Below are 20,900 nucleotides of genomic sequence, written 5' to 3'. Positions count from 1 at the left end.
CAAGGAGAAAGGCAAGTCACTAAGAAAACATAGGGAATGGCTTGCAGGTGGTATTCCTTCCACAAAACAATTCCCTATTACAGGCAAGAAAATGTTCCTGCAGAGTAAAATTGTTTCTTCAGCAATGGACTCAGTAGTGAGAAAAGCACCAACAAGATCTTGGAGGTCTTTTCCAACCATGATGATTCCGAGACACTATGACTCTAAGTGCTGCTCATCCACCTGACACAGGGCCTTTTTTAGACCAGCTGATACATCCCCGTGAAGCAACTGTTGCAAGGCTGAATTTTATTTTCGGTTACCGATGTTAATCAAAAGTAAACGCACTTACTGCCATCTCTCCTGGTCCTCCAAGCTGACTCCTACATAAAAGCAGCAGGAAGAAGCTCTTAAGATCACGACATACTTACAGAAGTATGGACAGAGTTTGACAGACATCTGTGCCATTTGTCAGCCAAAACTGAAGACAAATGGCATGGCATTTTCTATCTATGACTAGTATGCTTTTAAGGAGATAATTTATCTATATGAATGTCTCCTCTGTAAGCAGGAAGGTTCGTCTCTAAACTGAGACAAGCTATGCTGAAAATTTACGTCTGGGAATGCCAAATGTTGCAGAAGCAAGGAGATTAACACCCAGGCTTGGCTGGATTCAGCATCTAGATGGTGAGGAGAAAATTTTTTCAAATCTGAGAATAGTTAACTCCTTTGCAGATGCTGCAAATCAGTATGAAAGCATGGAAATATAGCATGTTTAGCAGCTGTCATTCATGACAACAACTGTTGTTTAAAAATATTCTTAGGACAGCTCTGCCAAGATTTGGCATGCACAAGATCTGACATCTCTTCCATTACTCCTGTTGCTTCACAACATGTCCAATTAGATATTTTGTTTTCTAAGCAGTCGTTTCAGCGCTCTTTTTACTAATTAAAAATGTTAGGAAGGTGAAAGATGGAAATGAACATGGATCTTTTAGTTTATGAGACAGAAATAGCATTATTAACAAACAACTATATTAAGCTACAGAGGTATCATAACGAAGCATCCATGAGTGTTCACGGAGTGCTTTGAACTACTTGATTAAGCAGCACCCTATTAGTGAAAATTATGATTAATGAGAAGCTTATAGCAACAAAGATCTCTGCAAGTACTGCAGGAGAAAGGAAGAAAGAAATGAGAAGTGTATTACAGATTGGAGTTGTTGGAATGAAGATCCATTCAAAGGGTTTTTGGAAGATTTGTATATTCTAAATTTTAGAATGACCAAGAGGAACATGGACTTTGTCCTATTATTTCCAGGTGTTTGGTGGTTGTTGGTTTTTTTTAGTACTTTCAGATCCTACTGTTATTCCTCTTAAACAAGGCAGCATTTTACAACATGGTAAGAGAGACAACAGAGATTAAGACTTAGGGTGGCAAGCAGGAGTCCCCAAGATCAATACTTTCAGTCACATCAGAGTAATTCCATTATCTCCCATATAAAGCAGGCTGCTGCCTTTTACATCCAGCTATAACACTAATGCATCAGAGAAAGAAGAGATGTGGTCATTCTCATTTATTATTTATAACACAGAGCACGTACAACTTGGCTGACATCATCCTTGTCACAGCTCATGAGAAACTGAAATAAATTACTTTTTGTGACTTTTTCATCTTTCCTAAAAGCCCTTTCAGGTCTAATAATCCATTTTTCTGTAGTAGAGTGCTCTGTAACATAAGCAACCAAATTGTTTATTGCATATAATTGTGTATGTCCCAAGCTGATGACTGTTTGGAGGAAGTCCCTATGTGTACATACACGTACACTGGATAAACATCAAACAACCAATACAATTTAAAGACACGTGTTTAGCATTGACAGACGTAGCCAGAGCAAACTGAAAATCACTTTAAGTTCTTCAGCTCTGAAATCTACTTTGCTCTAGTGGATCAGCACTGTTGTGGGCACAGGACTGCTGGGCTAACCAAAGCCTATATCAGGAGACAGGTTTCCAGTCCCAGACCAACATGAACATAACAAGGTCAGAATTACTTGTTAGTGCCTGGAAAGGGTCCACATCACTTTACAGTGCAAAGATCACCCTACAGCACAGAGCCTGTACTGTCTCCTGTCGATGAACAGGTCTTCACAGAGACCATGGTGCAACATGTCTGTGCTGGTCCCATTCTAGGAATGAGCTTGGCTGCCCCACTGAGCACAAAGGAGACAACTAAGGGCTTGGGCAGGTTTCTCTTCCCTGTCTTTCTTATTTTGCAGCCCAGGTATGGTCAGTGCCTCCAAATCCACCCTCGAGGAGTAGGAGAAATGTGAGATGCTATTTGGAAACTGAGGCAGGAGAGGGATACTGTTGTTACAGAAAAACTAATGACAGTAGATCAGAGGTGATAATTCATGCAGCAGTTGGCCTGAGAGGGAGAAAAAGAATTATATGGAAGGAGGAATATGAAAAGGAAGGAAAGATTCAGATGAGGCAGTTTATGGGGGAAGCGCAGGTGGCATAAGAAAGGATTGAGAGCACAAGGCTGCAATCCTCCTCCTGTCCCATGGGATCTCCAGACATCTCCTGACATTTGCAACTTTTTCATAGTGTGATTTTATGCAACAAGACTCAGTGACAGCTGGTGCCTGCTTGTAAAGCATACCAGACCACTCTGAACCTGCTGTCATGTTCTCAAGGATCTCAGCTTACATTGGTTAAAACATGAATGTGATTTTTATGTTAATGCTGCAAAGCTTCAGCATGTACCACATATAACTAGCAGATAGGCAGCCAGGTATATTAGCTTGTCCTAAAATAATTATATGAGGTAATAAAAGCTTTAACTAAAACTGTTAATTTAAATACTAGCATTGTTATTTCCTTCTTTGTGGAAGCCCAGAGGTAAAGCTCAGGCCTTAGCTATTTTCTGCCAGCTGTCTCATTTCAGATAGATGAGATATGGCCTAAGGAGATACGGCCTAAAACTGGAACATAGAAGTTTCGTACTAACATGCAGAAGAACTTTTTTACGGTAAGGGTGATGGAGAACTGGAACAGGCTGCCCAGAGAGGTTGTCTCCTTCTATGGAGACATTCAAGACCCATCTGGACACCTACCTGTATGACCTACTGTAGGGAAGCTGCTTTACCAGGCGGTTGGACTCGATGATCTCTTGAGGTCCCTTCCAACCCCTGCAATTCAGTGATTCTGTGTTATGCAACCAGATATACTCTCTGTAAGGAAAAAGCAACTGAACCTTACAGCTAAGAGGAGCCTATGCATATTCATGCCCTCCTGAGAGGTCACCAGAGAAGCTCACAACAGCTGTTCCACTGTGTCCTGAGTGTAATCATCGCCCATCTATTTTGGTTTCATCTTGGTGGAGAAAATCTCTACAGGTAAGTTAAAGGAAAACAGTTAAGCCCCATTTATTTCTGGACCAACTTAACGGTTGTAGGGGTTTTTGTGCATGAATACATTTAGGTCTTCATAGATAGATTGAAATCTTCCTTATACAGCTCTGCATACAGGCTAAAAATTCCAAACTGTTGAAATGGCCAAAAAACTAGGAAAATGCTAACAAATTAGACCACTTTGTTCAAAGATTTAGCTCAAGACTGCCAAAATGCATGTATACCCATTAATTACACATTGATGAGAAAAACTGGAATTTGAAGCACAGAAAAAAAGCTGCTGCAACATATTAATGTGCAACTTGTATTTCTTAGTTGAGGCAGAAGTAATTGCTGGACTGCGTAAGTAACAAAAATTATTGCTGAACTATTTAATACTTATTTCTACAAAGATTAAATCTTCCAGAAGATCAAATACTTGGAAATCTGACATGCATGCTTTCCTGTGCATTTCCATTTCTGTGCATTATCCTAAGGGTTTAAGCAAACTGGGCAGCTAGACAGTTATTTATTTAAATTCTCTTTTGGACTACAAAAACCTACACTACCATATATTTTAATGTAAAATGTAATGCAGTTGTTTCGAAGCCCCAGTCACTGTGAGTGCAATGACCTCTGGCTCATTTTAGGTATGTGGTCTGTCAGTTTTCTGAGAAGCACTCCCGTGCTTTCGCTGACTTTACAGGGAGCCTCAGGCAAGCGTGATCTTGGGCATCTGAGGTCTTTCCTTTTATTTTTGTATGAATTTTGGCCTGTTGCCCTGAAGTCCATAAAGATTCATGTCTGAGAAGCAGGAAAACAATCAAGTAAAAGGTTCAGTGGAAGAAATGCTTTTCCAGTTGGCCCCCAAAGTGCCAAATCCATCCCAGTGTAATTCTGTTGAAAACAATGGAAGTACACAGGAGCTGAACTTTTCCCACTGCCTTCACACAACAGTAAGCAGCCTATAAAACAATTTTATCTAATTAAATTATGCCATGGTCCTGCACGTTTTCTGTGGGAACAGAAATTCTCTACGTGGGATTGGCTTTTTGTATTCTGTGTGTATTCGTATAACCCTCACATGACAAAGCAAACGATCGCTCTCTTAATCTTTGAAAATTCTGTTTCTAACCAGAGATGCTGCATAGTGTTGGTGACAGTCCTTGCATAGGAGAGAAAGGGACGAGAGCAAACACTGGCAATTCCACAGCCTCAGTATTCACATTCCCTTCTGGACACTCCTTAGGTAATAATGTTTTGCTGTGAGCTAATTAAGGGCTAAATTGGGCCTCTTTTAATTCAGGTTTGGATAGCAAGCAATAAGAAATTGCTTTGCAAATGAATTGTCACAGAGCTTGACACCTTTGAGAACACAAGGTGAGGACAACACCAAGAGCCACCATAAGAAAAGGTCCCTGTGGGTTTCTCAGTGTGTGGGTGGCCTGTCCCCAGTGTGACAGGGTCACAAGAGAGTATTTACTTGCCAGCATCAGCAGCTCTGCCAGGTCCCAGAAGAGACGCATAGAAGACGACTTCTCCTTGCATCACCTACTCACCCTCCCTGACACGCCAGCAGGGCTGCTCAGCACAGTCCCCCTACTGCCACCTCCCTGATGCCAGAGTGAGATCTCCCTGGGGATCCTGCAGCAGCTGGTGAGTACCAACGTACAGCTGCAGAGGCCATCAAAAAGATGAAAATCTTTGCTTCAAAAACAAATCAGCATAGCCCTACACGTACTTAGGAAGATTAAAGCTGAATCAATATTCTAATAAGGAATGAGGAAAATACTCATGACTTAGTTTTTCACTCTGCTGCATAGATAATTTTAGCTGTAACTAGAAAAACAACAACAAAAAAAGCCTGGTTACCAAACAATTTCCTCAGAAACACAGTGCAATAAACTTGCTCACAGCTTTTGCTTTCTGAATTTGATTTTAAAGCTGGCACTAAAGCCAAATCTAAAGCTTGATTTGGATCCTGGGAGCAGATGGAGAACAAAAGGCGCCAAATCATCTGCCAGAAAACAAAACACTGCATTTCCATAAGAACAAATGTTTACATTCAAAAATGCATACATCTACCTCAGCTAGAAAGAGAACAAAAGGCAGGAAAACGTTCGTTCCTGTGAGTAATAAATCATACTTGGCGCACTCTTGGAGCTATGGTAGGACCCAGCCTCCCAAAGGTAGCACGCAGAGCTCTTGGAATTTCATATGCTTCCTACAGCTGCATACATAAGGAAAATGAAGAACAGGGCACTTGGTGTGAAGTAAGGTTGCATAATGAATAATTGTTGAATTTCTGAAAATTAGGTCAGCCACTGTAGCATGAAATAACGTACTGTGTGTCCCCCTGTGCCTGAAGGCAGCCCTGAGCTCCACAGGCCGGCGCAGAAGCAGGGTGGTACTGCAGCACTGCACGGCTGCAGCGGAGAGCCCGGGTGAGCCATCCGGAACGGAGAACATGTTCCTATGCAGAGCCCTATGTTTCGCCCACCCTGCCAGCGCACTGCAGCTCATGAGTCACCCGAAAACCCTGTCGAGACGCTGGCAGTGCTGCTATTTGACTCGATACGCTATTATGTGAGTGCTAAAAGCACCTCAACATCTGTAAAATACCTCCCAAAGCATCGGGATGCCCGTGAAACATCTCCCACAAACAGATACAGAGACCGCTGGATCTGAGATTGAGCTCGTACTTACAGCATCGGCCAGGACAAAGCTCTGTGTTTAACTATTCCTTCATAAACTGCTTCCACATGCTTGTCTGCTCATTGTGCCATTTCTTCCACTGGTTGCTTGTGTTTGACAGCATCTGGACAGCAAAATGATCCTTCTTCCTCCTCTCTTGCAAGATCAGCAAGCTGCGGAGGGATGCGTGACCACTGCTGCAGCCTCTGTGTATGGGATCAGCCCAATGCAGCAGAGCTCTGGCTCCCCCTTCCCAGCCTGGGTTTTCTTTCTTTTTTTTTTTTTTTAAAGAGATATGATCCGACCTCATGTTTCAGCAGCACAATGCAAACTGCAGGCGTGGGGTAGTTGACTAATATAGGACAACGCTGAGACAGAAGGCCAACCACATTTTGAAGAGATAACACTCGAGACATACCTTGTAAATGAAGCAAATACTTCCTGTAACAGATCTGACTTGGGGTTTTGTTCTCTTTTTTTCCATTCTCATCTACTTTCTGCCACCTTGCTACTCAATTTCTCCACTTTCTGCTTTTTTGTTTTTCAGTTTATGCGACAGAAATACCACATTCTCTATTGATTTCATATCTGAGCTATCCTGCTGTGTTAGAGTACTTCAAATGGTCACAATTTGGCCCTCTGAAAACCTCTTGTCTGTGGAGCAGCTTTAGGAAATACCATTGCTATTCTGCTTTGGACTCCCCCATTCAACAGAAGTGTGCAATGCGTTTGCTCTTTAGGACTCCCCGAGTTGGTTTCTCCAGTGTTGATTACATCAAGACTCAGAAGTCTGTGTACTACCAGCAGTGTCCTGAGTTTGCTCTCTCTTTTTCAAGTTGGGGCATTTTGAATCACTGACACATTTTAAAGCTTAGTTCCTTATGTACTTTGCATTCCTATTCTTATTCCTATTCAATTCATAAAGCAGACCTCAGAAGCATCTGGGATCTCAGACACAAGCTTGAGTGGAAATGAAGTTTGTACTATTTACGGCATTTCTAAGGGTTTTTTTTTTAATTCTCTCACTTGCCAGTCACCTATGTTAAGGTATCAGATTGTCCTCCAAGGGAAACCAAGAGAACCCCAAGAGCTCTTCTGATCTTGCCAGCCCTGCTGTTCGGAGGTCCACGTGTCAGAGCAGAATGCTATCCATGCCCATGGTCCTGCAACCCACTGCCACAAACGCATACAATTTCTCTTCATTTCCATTTAAAGTATTATACTAATATAGCACATCACAAAGGTTTTAAGACTTGCCAAAAGTATGAAGCTGGGGATTTCTAGGGAGCCTGGTGCTCTACCTCCCTGTGCAGTCCTTGGCTGCATCACGATAAACCAGAACTCATTTGTCTACAGGGTAGTATCTGCAAAGGTGCAGAAAACAAGCACTGAGAGGAGGAAAACCACAGTATTGCAGCTTTGTACAGGCAGAGGGCTCCTCCTTAAAGAACTCCTGGACTTTACTATGACTCTGCTGCTTTTGCTTAAAAAAGACCTGTTTTCCTGCCAAGAAGCTGAGGCTGACTTCTATCACGTTGAAGGTTAAAGTAATGCTGCAAACACTAAGGAGTGTCCGCAGCGTTTTATTAAAGGATAGCAGTCTCTTAAGGAACAGAAGTCTGTTCCTTAATGTTTCATGTAAAAGTATGTCCAGTAGGAAGTGAAATTAAGTGTGTTATAAGGCTTGGAGTTTACATACAAGCAGCTTACCAGGCCAGCATCCTCATGGGTACAGCCCTGTTTATGAAGGTCAAGAGGTGCTGAGCATAAGTAAACACAAAAATTGGCCTTACACTGTTGCTTTTTGTCGCACAGAGATGAGGGAAAACATATTTTCCTGGTGATCACATCTCAGCTCTACCAAAGTTCAGCCTGATCACTGTATGAAATCCTCTCAGAGTTCAAGTAAACAAAAGGGCATTGTAACCAGGCAGACTGGACTGTTTGGCCATGAAAACATGCCATGCCAGCCTCCAAAGCATTACGCCGCTGGATAAGCTCCTGCAGCACAATGATCTCACCCAGCTGTCATCTCTCTCCTAAGTTTAGCTGCTCAGGGCCTTGCCTCTGTTGCGATGGCATGCTGGGCATATGGCCTGGCTACAGGCAGGGCACGCACCTAGGCCACAGCCATTCAGGTCAGTGATGGCATCAGCCAGGCAGGGCAGTGGGGTGGCATCATCACATCAATGTTAGATCCCATAAGGAGAAAGAGTCCGTGTGGGGTTGGGAACTGAGCCAAGGAAAGCGTGATGGTGAGAGGAGGCAATGGGGGGAAAAGACATTGAGAAGGTTTAGAAAACGCTCTCCCACAAATTGCTTAAATCCTTTTTGAATCACATTCCTCCTTTAAAATTCACTTTCTACAGAAAAAAGAAAATGGACTGAGAACTGTTATTCTTATCAGGGATTTTCCTACAGAGGAGCGTGAGCCTAGGCAGCCTTCTGTCTGGAAGCTGGGGCTGGAGAAGCAGCTGGGCTTCCTGGTGGGAAGCAGGTGAAGGTTGAATTTCCCCTCCAGGGACATTTTGAAACAAAGGCAACAATAGACATTTAATTGATGAATTCACCATCGCAGCTGTGAAAATCGTAATTAGATTAGAAGGCTCACTGATGCCACTTCATCTGGCCTAACTTTGGACATCGATGGAGTGCAGGCAGTTGCTCACAGGGACTGCCCACGTTGCTAATGGCTCACAAAGGTACCCAGCCAGGACCATTCTTCTCTGCTCCTCACATTTCATCTTCCTCCTCCCTGAATGATTTAGGGAGAGCTGGATTTCCAAACCATGTGTCTATGCTTGGCCCCTGTGCCACTGCAAAGCCCTCCATGCTGAGCACAGAGTTTCATCGTCCACACACAGCCCAGGCACCTGAGTGAGGCGAGCTGAAATCCTCCTCGAATCACAGTGAGTTTAATTTATGTGATAGACCCACGAGGGAGCTTTAACTTCTTTGACTTTATGGAAAATCTCAGAAGAGGTGTCCTAGCTGTTATGAGAAATATGATACAAAATTCAATATCCTAACCACATTCTTCTTTTTTTGTAATGAGAGCTCAAATTCATAAACCATTTTCTGGCAGTTTCCTCTTAATTAGTCTTCCCAACACCATGCATTCCCAGACTAAAGTAAAGGCGGACAAAAATGAGGCTTGGCCATTAAACTTTCCTGTTAATTCCATCTGCCAGTGATGTGCACTGTGCAGCAGAAAAGAAGTTGTTGAAGTGACTGAGTGTTTAACAGATAACTGATGAGAGACGTGTAACGATAAATGAGATTGGTGATGTTCTGAATTAATTTCTTAAGTATCAGTTGAAAAAGAGAGGTTTTCTAACATGTTTATCTGTGTGACTTGCTGTAGGAAATCTGCTGTAGCGGGGGGGGGTTGGACTTGATGATCTCTAGAGGTCCCTTCCAACCCCTACAAGTCTCTGACTCTGTGATTCTACGATATGAAGTTAAATATCTGGGACTGTGTTAGCTTTTGTAGTAAGATCACACAACACTGTAATGCCTAGATCAACAAACATGTCATCACAGTGTGGTCCAAGTGACTCATCTGAGGTTTAAAGGGGAAGAAGGGAAAAGAAATTTAAAAAAAAAAAAAGCGCAAGAGAGAGAGAGAGAGAGAGAAAGATGGGAAAGAGATAATATTCAGTGGAGTGAGTGCAAACACTCCCAAGCTCTCAGTTCTGATACTCTCTTAGATCACAATAGTGCTCCCTGTATTTTGTAATTGATGGTATCTAAGATAGATTGGTAGACTTGACAAATTAAAGAAATAATCAATATTAATATTTCTAGACTGTGATCCAGGATAATTAAAACTCCATCTTGCCCAGGCAGTTTGTACAATGACTATAATGTCAGTGGGGCCAAGCTATCTGCATTTGGATGATTAAAATACCAATCTGATCTTCTGGAGCCAGTGTGATCAGAATGTGGGCAGCCCAGGCTGTTAGTGTCAATAGCGCCAACGCTGTGGAACTGTACAGCTCCTTGATATTTGAATGTAAGTTCAGATTATCTTGTCGTGTTTCTTTTCTTCTTTGTCATTAACTACACTGTTTATAATTGAAAGATATGCGTGCATATTTCACATATTCATGGAATCACGTGAAAAATAATTTTGGTGTGTTTGTATCTCTGCAGCAATGGAAAAATTGATACCCCATGTGAATAGGAGGAGTCATAAAAAGACTGGATTATCAAGTAAGAACTCCAGGCAGGGAAATTAAAACAATGATCACGACGCATTCACTCTCTCACTCAAAAGCAAAAGCCAGCTCTGTCAGCCCATGGCACACAGCCCGGATGGAGCCATGCAGCCTGACTGACCCCATTACAGAGGGCACTTGATGCATTAACCACTGACATGCACACAGCCCTCTCTGCGCCCTAGAAATAGGTGGGAACAGCTGAACTGAAGGGCTGGTTTCGACACCAAGTGTTGAAATTCGGGACACAGGGTTTTTCTACTATTCATACTGACAACACTGATGGACAAAACTCCACAGTAAGTGTAAAAAGGCCATGGAAGTCAGAGAGCTCAGCACAGGTTCAGTGGGAAAGCGGCCACATGAACTATCAGAAACAGCTGCATACCAGAGGCTGAAGCCAGGTCACAGCAGGTAGTGGGACTGCAGTGCTCAGCAGAGTGCAAAACTTAGCATTGCATCTGCACTGCATCTTAGGAACATGGTAGAGTTCACATATATGCATACAGATACTATATGCTGCAAATATGTATTAATGTATGTAGCATAAATTGACTATTTACTGCTACTTTCTGACTTTCAACTATCTATATCCAATTATCCATGCAGTCTTACCCCTTAACTATGTACATCTCCTTAAGAGCCTTTGGCAAAGAACTAAAAATCCCTTTGGGAATCTGGACAATATCTTTACATGTGGTTGCTCTATGTTTATGTATGAGAGGCACAAATTGCATTGACAACATTTGTGAACTATTGACAACTTTCATGAACCCATGCTGGCTGGGTCTGATCCCCTGGTTGTCCCACACATGCCATGTGATCTCACACAAGATGATCCATAACCTTTCCTGCTCTGAGGTCAGGCTGATGGGCCTGTAGTTCCTCCTTATGATCCTTCTTGTAGATGGGATCGCATCTTTCAGGCATTTAATTCCTGAGCTCTTCAATGAATTCCTCACTGAAAATGCCCAGGTGAGACACTTGGCCTCATTAAACTCTTATTCCTCATTTCATTTATTCCTCTTTTAACCTTTTCCACATTCTTCACTTAAAGGTGGCCACTCTGTGTAGTTTCTGTCTGGAAGGATGCCAGCATGCATCTCTTTTGTGGTGAACAGAAATGCAAATAATGATTCAGCCTTTCCTGCTATGAGCTTATTTTCTTTGTTTACCACAGCAGGGATTTGTGGAGGTGTTTGAAAAACGGAGAATGAGTAGAACTTGCAGAATGTTCTTCATCATCTGAGAGCTGTGTCACATCCACTCTTGGTTTATTTACGAAGGGTATTTCCTTCATGAGGATAAGATGTTTCCTCTAAGTAGTGCTACCTAATGCCTTCTTAAACATGGAATTACACGGAGTGCAAGACAGGAATGAGCTAGCATAGATGTTCATCAGACTGCACAGAGTCCTGTTTAATACTTTATTTGCCGCAGTGTAAATGCTGAGGAAATAGGCTCAGGAGAGAAAGATAAAATGACCCACATGGAGCAGTTTCCACACTTCTCAACAGACAGAAGTACACCTGTGAAAAAAAAAAAAATGGATAGCTCTCTTGCACCTGCTCTCCAGAGAGCACTACAGAGAAAAAGTGTGTGAAATGAAGGGTATTAAAATGGGTCTTGAAGACAAACTAGCAGCAAGAGTCAGACTGCACTGTCAGTGAGCCCACATCGCCTCCATTCTGGAGTCAAAGATTTATTACTATAATAAATAATAATGAAAAAATCTGTTAGATACAGTATAAGTATATAAAATACAATCTATATATTTGATTTTTGTATATTCATACATATTGCATTCAAAAATATATATTTTGCTATTCATCATTGTGAATCTCTAGCACGAACAGCAGACAAAAAACATTTATCTTCAGTGAAGAGATTAAACCTGTTTAGTTTGTTCATCAAAAAGAAAGTGAAGAAAAAATTGTGACTGATCATCAGAAATATCCATGGGTAAACAACCAGGAAGCAGAAGAGGTTTTTAGGCTATTGGACACTTTTCATTTATCATCCAGAAAAGCTCTGCTCATTTTTTCCATACATTTTTTTTTCCTTTTCTGTATGTTTTCTCTGCACTTTAAGTTTATACTTCTAGCACAAACTGATCCCTGAGCAAAAAGTTAAGAAGTACTTCCTTCTCAGACAACCAGCTTCCATAACCTTTGTGACAGTCAGCTTTGCCTCTTACATCCCATTTCATCTGTGTGGTACACAAGCATGGTGGTCTCAGACAACTGTCTCGTGGTGAAAATCTTGTTCACCTTCAATTATTTGCTTTTTTTCCAGACTCAAGAACTACTCACTGTCATTCTTTATTATTATTTTTACTCATGCTTTGGTTGTGTTTAGGCTCCACTACAAATCAGTAGCTTTCTCTTTCTGACCTCTGTGGTATTTTGTACTAGTTAGAATGTAAATGGAGGTTTCTTCCCTCTTTCCTCCTCCTCTCTTTCTCCCATCTCCTCTCATCATGCTAAAGCCAGTTAGAGGGTCCAAAGCAATCAATACAGAACTTCATTTCTAAGTGGGTGAAGATCAGACTTCTCCATGATCTTCAGAAATACCTTAGCCCTAAGAAGGACTTTTCTTAGGATTTTGATGGTAATGCAGGTAGATAACAGCCTTGCAGGATGGTTGATGTGACAGGGGGCCTTGGGAGGTCACTTGACCCAACTTCTGCTCAGATAGAGACACTCAGAGCAGAGAGCCAAGGACCACATCCAGGTGAAGAACTCTAAGGAGACTCCACATTCTCTCTGGGCAGAGCATCCATGAACAGGCAAGAAATGACTGCAACACATGTCAAAATGTGCACAGTTGTAAAGGGAGAATTTTGACATGCGAAAAATTTTGCATAAAAATCTTGTGGTGATGCTATCTGTTTCCTTTTCCTTTTTATTCATCAGGAAACAGGAAGAGTTCTCTAGAGAAATAAATAAATAACTGGTGTAGCAACAGTCTACCTCTGATGCTGTCACAACTCTCAGGCTCAATGGCAGTGTTTTATTCAGATGCGCCCAGCAGCTGCCTCATGGTATTTCCTAACATCCTGTGATTTGACCCAAAGTGAACCCACTAGATACATTTCATCAATACCAGTAGACCTAATAGCTTCCTTTCTATTATTTACCTAAGACAGATACACAAGACTTGAGTCCATTGGATAGTAGCTCTACTAGATGCTTTGATAGCTTCTTTCCATCAAAGATATTTCTCACTCTGGAGTCTCAGGCAGTGATTGCCCAATGGTGTTGCATCAGAGTTCATTCTAGGACTCCTCTATCAGAACTGCCATGCATCTCTGCCTGCTCCATGGAAATATGAAACCTGAATGTTGGTGCTTGCTTTATTTACTTCTGACTGTTGGCAACAACAGCAACTAAGTTTCTGATAATGCCCATTGTTTATTATAAACTTAAATGCTTGCAAGATAAGTGCAAAGAGAGGTTATGCAGTTAAGCTTATCATTTCTTTGAATATATATTCAGTTCATGTATGTGCATTTTGTTAAGTCACTTACTTTTATGGGTCTAACTGGAGTTCTCTGGAATCCAACAGGCATCTCTTCAGGGTGTATCAGTTCACTTAAGCTTCAGCTTCTCTCTGCCCTTCGTAACATCTGGCTTTCAACACTGCACTTCCAATACTCCATCTGCTATTTCAAGACTGATATCAGCAGCTGGACCTGCCTTTCCTGACAGTATTCCCCATGAAACAAGGCTGCCATCAGCTGCAGCACCAGAACACTTGGAATCACTTGAACCTCTTTCATGCAGAATTTTGCTGGGACAACCCAAAGCTTGCCAAAAGAGAAGGGAGTTGCTGCTAAGTGGATGGCAGCAAATTATTCAGCATGCCAGAAGGGGAGAGGAGGGGAGGGGAGGGGAGGGGAGGGGAGGGGAGGGGAGGGGAGGGGAGGGGAGGGGAGGGAAGGGAAGGGAAGGGAAGGGAAGGGAAGGGAAGGGAAGGGAAGGGAAGGGAAGGGAAGGGAAGGGAAGGGAAGGGAAGGGAAGGGAAGGGAAGGGAAGGGAAGGGAAGGGAAGGGAAGGGAAGGGAAGGGAAGGGAAGGGAAGGGAAGGGAAGGGAAGGGAAGGGAAGGGAAGGGAAGGGAAGGGAAGGGAAGGGAAGGGAAGGGAAGGGAAGGGAAGGGAAGGGAAGGGAAGGGAAGGGAAGGGAAGGGAAGGGAAGGGAAGGGAAGGGAAGGGAAGGGAAGAATGCAATGAAGAAACCAGAAGATACTGAATGATATAGGCATAAAACCACAAATATTTTTAACTCCACAAAACCAGTATTGCAAAAGAAATATAAATAATTTCAGGATTGCTATCTAAGGAGGGTTCAAAGAGCAGGTCCCTGAAAATTCCATGGGTATGGAAAATCTCTTCTGGACTACATGTCATGGAAAATTATAAAATCACAATGAATATAGGCACCAATTACGTCAAAAAGCATGGATTGTCACGCAGTATGATTTTACCAGCACCGACATCAAGCACTAGTCATTGCATCGCTTATTTCTTCTTGCTAATTCCAGTTCATTCTCCCTCCCACCCAGCTCAACGGGGACAAGGTGCTGCCGTACAGCAGGGGACAGCTCCGGAGTTTGCTCGTCTGTTGTTTACCACGAGAGGTCCCCACAGCCCCACGAGCTGCACTGTCGCGCCGCGATGTTCGCTGCCACCGCGGAGGTTTCTCCTCAGGTGACCGCTGCAGGCACGGCGAGGCAGGGCTGCGCTTCCAGTCTGGCGGGACATGAGGCACAGCAGCGCCTGTGATCTCCAGAAAGACACTTCATCAGGCCCGGGTGTGTAAAATTAAGCACCTAGGTATGAGACTTGATTTGGGCAATCATCAACCACGGGAAGTGTAACACGAGCAAGTGCCGGGTTCTGCACCTGGGATGGGGCAACCCTGGGTCTTTGCACAGACTGGGAGGCGGGAGGATGGAGGGCCACCCACATAAAGGGATCTGGGTGTTCTGGGTGACAGCGGCTGGACGTGAGCCGGCAGTGTGTGCTGCAGTCCAAAGGGCCATCTGTGCCCTGGGTAGCCCGAGTTCAGGGAGCGTTTGGACAGCACTCTCAGATACAGGGTTTGGATCTGGGGTGGTCCTGTGTGGAGCCAGGGGCTGAACTCAAAAATCCTGGTGGGTCCCTTCCAACTCAGCATATTCTGTGACTCTGTGATTTATTTTTCCCCTCCCTAAGTGAATTTATTCCCACTGGGAATGAAAACGTGTTGCAGGAAAACACAGAGCAGAAATCAAAGTCTATCCATCAAAGTGCTCAATTGGGTTTGGAGTTCCTTTAGATGGCAAGGTGTTTAAAACCATGGTATGTGCAAGGCCCTAGCTTTGTGTTTGCAGCTGTGTGCCTCTGCTTTTCAAAAACCAAAGTTTTACAGGAAACCCTTCTTCCAATAGAAAGTTACAAATGAACTCACAAAACCAGAACCAGGAAAAAGTGCCACTGACCAAATAGTCAGAATCGTTCAAACCAAATTCTCTGTCTCCGATAAGACCTCAAGTAAACCCAACTACTCTCACTTCCCCCCAGAGCTGTTTCTAAAACAAAGATGGAAGCGTAAACTCCTTGGTGCCGGTGGGTGCCCCTGGCAAGCAAAGACTTTCCATGCAGTGTTTGCCATGATTTTACTGAAGTGTATCCTGAGCTGTATTTTGGTAGGCATCCAGATGACTTCAGGCATGGGTATGCTCCAGCTGAATTGCTAACATGACTAATGATTCGTGGCAGTGAAAGTGACACATACCTGCAATATTCATTGATATGAAAAGACAACACAGGTGGCAACATATTAGCATCCCTCATAGCTTTGGTCAGTGCTGCATCTCCATGGATGACACAGATTTTTTTGTTGTTGTTTGATTTTTTAAAGCCATGTGAGAGAGCCACTCGTTGCACTTTAATCGCCATTGCACAAGGGAATGGTGAGGAACAGGTTGGCCTAGTCATACAGTTAGAAGGAACCGGGGGCTAAGTTTGGCAAGACTATACTACAGCCTTAATCCAACAAAGCATGCGTTTAATTTTAAGTTCATAAGCAATCCACTGACAGCAGCGTGGTTGTTCTCATGTTTGAAATTAAGCACCTGTAAAAATGCCATGCAGGATCAGACCTCTCCCTTCAATACCCTCTGTCTCTTCACATAATGCTGCTCTTTGTTGTGTCTGAAAATCTGGTTCCTCGGCTTCCTTTGCCCGTAGTGATATGGTATAATGCAATAAGAAGGCCGTCTGGGGCCCAGACCTACAATGAGCTCCACTTGGGCAGACAGTGAAGATACAGAGTCCTGCCAAAATCTCCTACAGGGTCCTACTGAAGTCTCCTACAGCCTTTTTGCAGTAAATGATGAATCACAGCTGAGATGGGTCCCTATTGCATTCTTGCACCTTCAGGCCGGGCCTCAAACTGCAGCAGAACAGCTTCAGTGCAGTAACTCAGGATCGTCATTCCAGCAGGGGAGCAGCTTTAGCTTGCATGCCTTGTCATGACAAAGCACCCTGTTTGCTTATGGCCTTGTAAGTGACTTCTGATTAGGAAGCGGACTTAAGTGCTAGTTTTCCCAGCCTTCCTAAAGTCTGCTTAATTCCTAAATAGAAAACGTTCTGTGTGTGTGCAGCATCGTTACCAAGTGAAACTGCTGAACTAACCTGAACACAAACGCTTCCCAGAATGATGCCTCAGTAACATACCTTGTTGATGCAGTGTAATACACAAAACAGAGGGCGTGTATTTGCATGCAGCTAGTCATAAACACTAATGCCTCAGCTCCAGAACACCTAGGGGGGAAATGAAGTAACCTTGTAACTGGCTGATTAGAAGGCAAAAATGTCGTCCTGTCATTAAAGAGTGAATGAAGAGGGAAATAAATTTCCAGATCAAAGACGTGAATGGAAAGAATTTGAATTATTGTTTGATTCTGAGTGTGTCAGCCATTTGGACAGTGGTCAGCACTGTAGAACCGCTGTGTGGTGAACCCGGAGCCCTGTTAGCAGCAGGTCTGTCCCTGTGGGAGGGGCACTGGGGCACAGGCTGCAGGGACCTGCGCTGTAGCTTAGGCATGCAGTAAGCCACAGCACGTGTGAAGTGTCAGCAGGATGCCTCCCTGTACCACCCTGAGCCATGACACCAGCTTTTAGTTTTGACATCATAGAGACAGTAAGAATACTTGTCTGCGTGTCTGTTCGCACACACATTAAATTCCACTTAAAACGCTTTGCTTCTTAGAAAACAGAGACTGCCCCTTGGAAGGAACTATGGCAGAGATTAGATCAAAAATTCTGGAAGCAGATGCCTTAAGTCTGCCTGCTAAAGCTGTACTTTTCCACTTGTATTTAAAGTTCCGAAAATTGTTAGGATTGAGTGAGTCCTTCTAATGTAAGTGGAAAGTACAACATAGAGCTTATATACAACCACAAATTGGAGTTTAGGAGCCCAGACTTCTCTGAATATCTTTGCCATCATGCAGAAAGGACTTGAACAAACCCATATGTTTATATCAGCTTCAATTATGTCAGCTTCAAAGAAGGAAAAGCATATGACAATTTCATTCATAGAGCACACATTTCTGGAGGTCAATAAACTTTTTGGGATCACAGATATTTGTATAGTTGGGCTTTTTTATACTTCTTTTTGTTTTTGGGTGCCTTAGATTATGATGACAGCAACCGGAATTACAACAGAAATGGGGAAATGACCCTTTTTAAAAGTGTGTATATTGGCATGGACACACACGAAACAAAGTAAAAAGATACAGAGAGCATGGATGAAATCTCTGCAGCAGAATGTGCATGGTGTCTAAAGAACCCCACTGCAGTTGCATTTGGATATTGCTGGGTATTTTCACCCATCAATTTATTTGCTCTTTTTTTTCCTTCTCTCTCGTAAGATGTAGACAATGGTTCCGCTCCCAAGAGCCAGACCTTGCTATGGGATAAAGAAGGTCTTTTTGGTTCTCCCTCTTTCTGACACTGCACACTTTTGAGTTCACATTCACAGCAGCTCTCCTGCTGCCCATTGCCTGAGCGGCAAGACAAGTCTGTTTTTATCCAAAACAAACATATCCAGAAACATCTCCTTGTCTGTTAAAAGCAAAAAGTCTCAGAATTCAGTCTTTCATTTAATTGATATTAATCCAATTCTCATCAATGCAGTGCAAATTACAGCAGAATCTTTCCTTTACTGGCCTTGAAGCAATAAGGGAAAACGTGTGTAATCATTAACATCTGTGAATTTACACACTTCGAGATGCTTTTTTAAATGAAAATGATGTGCTTGCTGAAGATGATTAGTTGTGTAGGTATAAATCCTACAGTTATATTGAAGTTTGAGGTGCAATTAACAGTAAGGCTTTGGCTTCAGATGCTCACAAGGCTTTTAATAAAATAGTCTATGTTCTGCAATACTTTTATCATAATAACTTAGGAAAATCTACAGGCCATTATACCAAAACTGATGCAGATCATAAATAAATACAAAGGCGGTATCTGTGGGAAGAGGTAGTAAAGACCATATTTGGGTAATATAGACCATATTACCTCTTTTCGGAGGCTCATGGCCTTAAATGGTTACGGCTACTGGGGGTGGCAGTAAAGAAAGGCAGTAAATAAAGAAAGCTCAGAGGCTGTATCCTCTGTTGGAAGCATTTTCTTCTTCAGTACACTCAGAACGTTAAAACATCCAACAGCTCATCAGTAACCCACCCATGATGTGCTATACAACTCTCTCTTGGTTTTTAAAATAAATATCTCACATTCCAAGATGCCTAACAAATCTCCTCTGTGTCTCTACGCACTGAAAAGGAAGGCCGTACAGAAGTGCTCTTCCCAGGAACCCGCAAATGGCCCTGGACAATAGTGGAACTATTCCAGTGATTTCCCCCTATTTAAAATTAATTCCTGTGCACTGAGAACCATCAGAATGTTTCAATCCCATTAAATGTTTGGGCACATGAAGTGTAAGCATGGGAGATGGTGTTGCAAAGGTTGGATTTATTTCTTTTTCTTTGTGTCTTTGCCCTAGGCTCATTTAGCTGCTAAGGTGCTCCATTGTCTGCACCCAGCTCACTGACTGCCCACAGTGGGCATCTTCTGGGGTTTGCTTTAGCTTCTGCCTTGCCTTCCCACATCCCCTGTGTCCTATCTATGAGACCAGCAACCTGGTGGGGGATGGCTGGTATGCACATGACTTTCATCTAAAATGTGATCAAAACATGGCCTTGTGCACATCCTGACTCAGAAACTCACATTCCCCCACTGTGGTGTCTAGACGTAGGCTTAGTTCTTCGGGGTCAGTAATTTATGTTTTCCTGCACTCGGGTTTCTCATCAGCATAGTGGAGGTATTGGTGCTACCACTGTGCTCTCCATGTTACTTGCTATCGTTTTGGAGCAAGGATTGGCTCTTGACTTCCTCGTTGAAAGCCAAGGAACAAGCATACTGCTTTCTACTGGGATCTGTAGCCAGATGTATAATCAAGATATGCACCATAATTAGGTGCAATGTGCTAGTGCATCTATATGGACAATATCATACAGTCAGAAATCAAAAGAGAAGTTAAAATAGAAGCTTAATCTCTTGAGTATGTGTAATGCATGCTTCTCTGTGGCATACCTGACTGTGGGGATGGCTGTGGTGCCACACACCACATAAATCCCAAATGCTTATAAAAAAATGTGTGTTGCACCACCTGTTCTTATCCAGGTGCTTTTCTTTTCCTTTTTTTCTTAAACTAAAACAACTGCACATGAAATGTGGGCTCAAAAGCCAAAGAAACATTCCAGGCAGAGTCCAATTTCAAAGGGTTCTTATTAAAATTCTATGAAGAGAAATCCAACAGGAATAACATAGGGCATTCAAAAGCATAAAAACTGGCGGTTTCAAATTCCATCCTGGAAGATGACTTATTTTTAGATACTAATGAGATTTTCTGCTTCGCTTTAAACCTGTTCTATTTCTGGACCTCCAGCCAGCTGCTTTCCCAATAAAAGCAAATAATAATAATAGCTACAACATGTGAACATTGGCCTTCTTGAAAGGGCTTGCAACTTTGGAAAACATTGCTAACAGTTGTGTCCTGTTGCTGCAGCTATCACCACAGCAACACACCTCCATTGGATGTAAGCTAAACTTCTGGCAGAAAATGTTTTGTTATGATTATTTTGGGTAAATACAATCATATTTACCATTGCATAGCAATGAAAGCTATGAGGAGAAGAATATATATATCTAGACATCTGTTTTTCATTTCTAATTTTGGATTAAGTTCATCTCATCCTCAAGGCAGGAAAAGGATCATCTGAATCCATCTGTAAGAAGTTGGATAAATGATAACTTACGTAAGAATGCAAAAATTCTCTTTCAACTGGAAGTAAGAAAATGAGGTCACTGGTAATTAAATTATTGATTAACTTGGCCCATTCCGCAACATGACCTGATGTTTATCTGTTTAGACAATACATCTCAGCACCCTTCTGAATAGAGCACCCTGGCCGTTGGAACTGATAGTTCCAACCTGTTAACGTGGGGATCTGTTAACGTGGGGATCATTTTCAAAGCTCACCATTTACTGGGCTGGAAAGAAA

General features: G+C 42.7%; 1 protein-coding gene and 1 long non-coding RNA gene across 2 annotated transcripts in view; both read right to left on the bottom strand.

Annotated features, from left to right (window-relative positions):
• The window catches only part of SACS (sacsin molecular chaperone), a 58,375-nt gene extending 52,082 nt beyond the window's left edge, over positions 1 to 6,293 (bottom strand). Inside the window, exon 1 of the mRNA XM_004938796.5 lies at positions 6,081 to 6,293. The gene's annotated coding sequence lies outside the window, so the exon portion shown is untranslated. The remainder of the gene's footprint in view (positions 1 to 6,080) is intronic.
• Positions 6,294 to 11,619: 5,326 nt separating this feature from the next.
• LOC121109127 lies at positions 11,620 to 15,085 on the bottom strand. Its single transcript, XR_005861713.2, has 3 exons — positions 14,880 to 15,085; positions 13,818 to 13,949; positions 11,620 to 11,817 (listed from the first exon to the last, which is right to left on the bottom strand). It is a non-coding gene; the product is annotated as an uncharacterized LOC121109127 (long non-coding RNA).
• Between the last annotated feature and the right edge of the window lie 5,815 nt (positions 15,086 to 20,900).

This window comes from Gallus gallus, chromosome 1 (assembly GCF_016699485.2).
Source record: "Gallus gallus isolate bGalGal1 chromosome 1, bGalGal1.mat.broiler.GRCg7b, whole genome shotgun sequence".
Lineage (NCBI taxonomy): Eukaryota > Metazoa > Chordata > Aves > Galliformes > Phasianidae > Gallus > Gallus gallus.
This window is presented reverse-complemented; position numbering and strand designations above follow the sequence as displayed.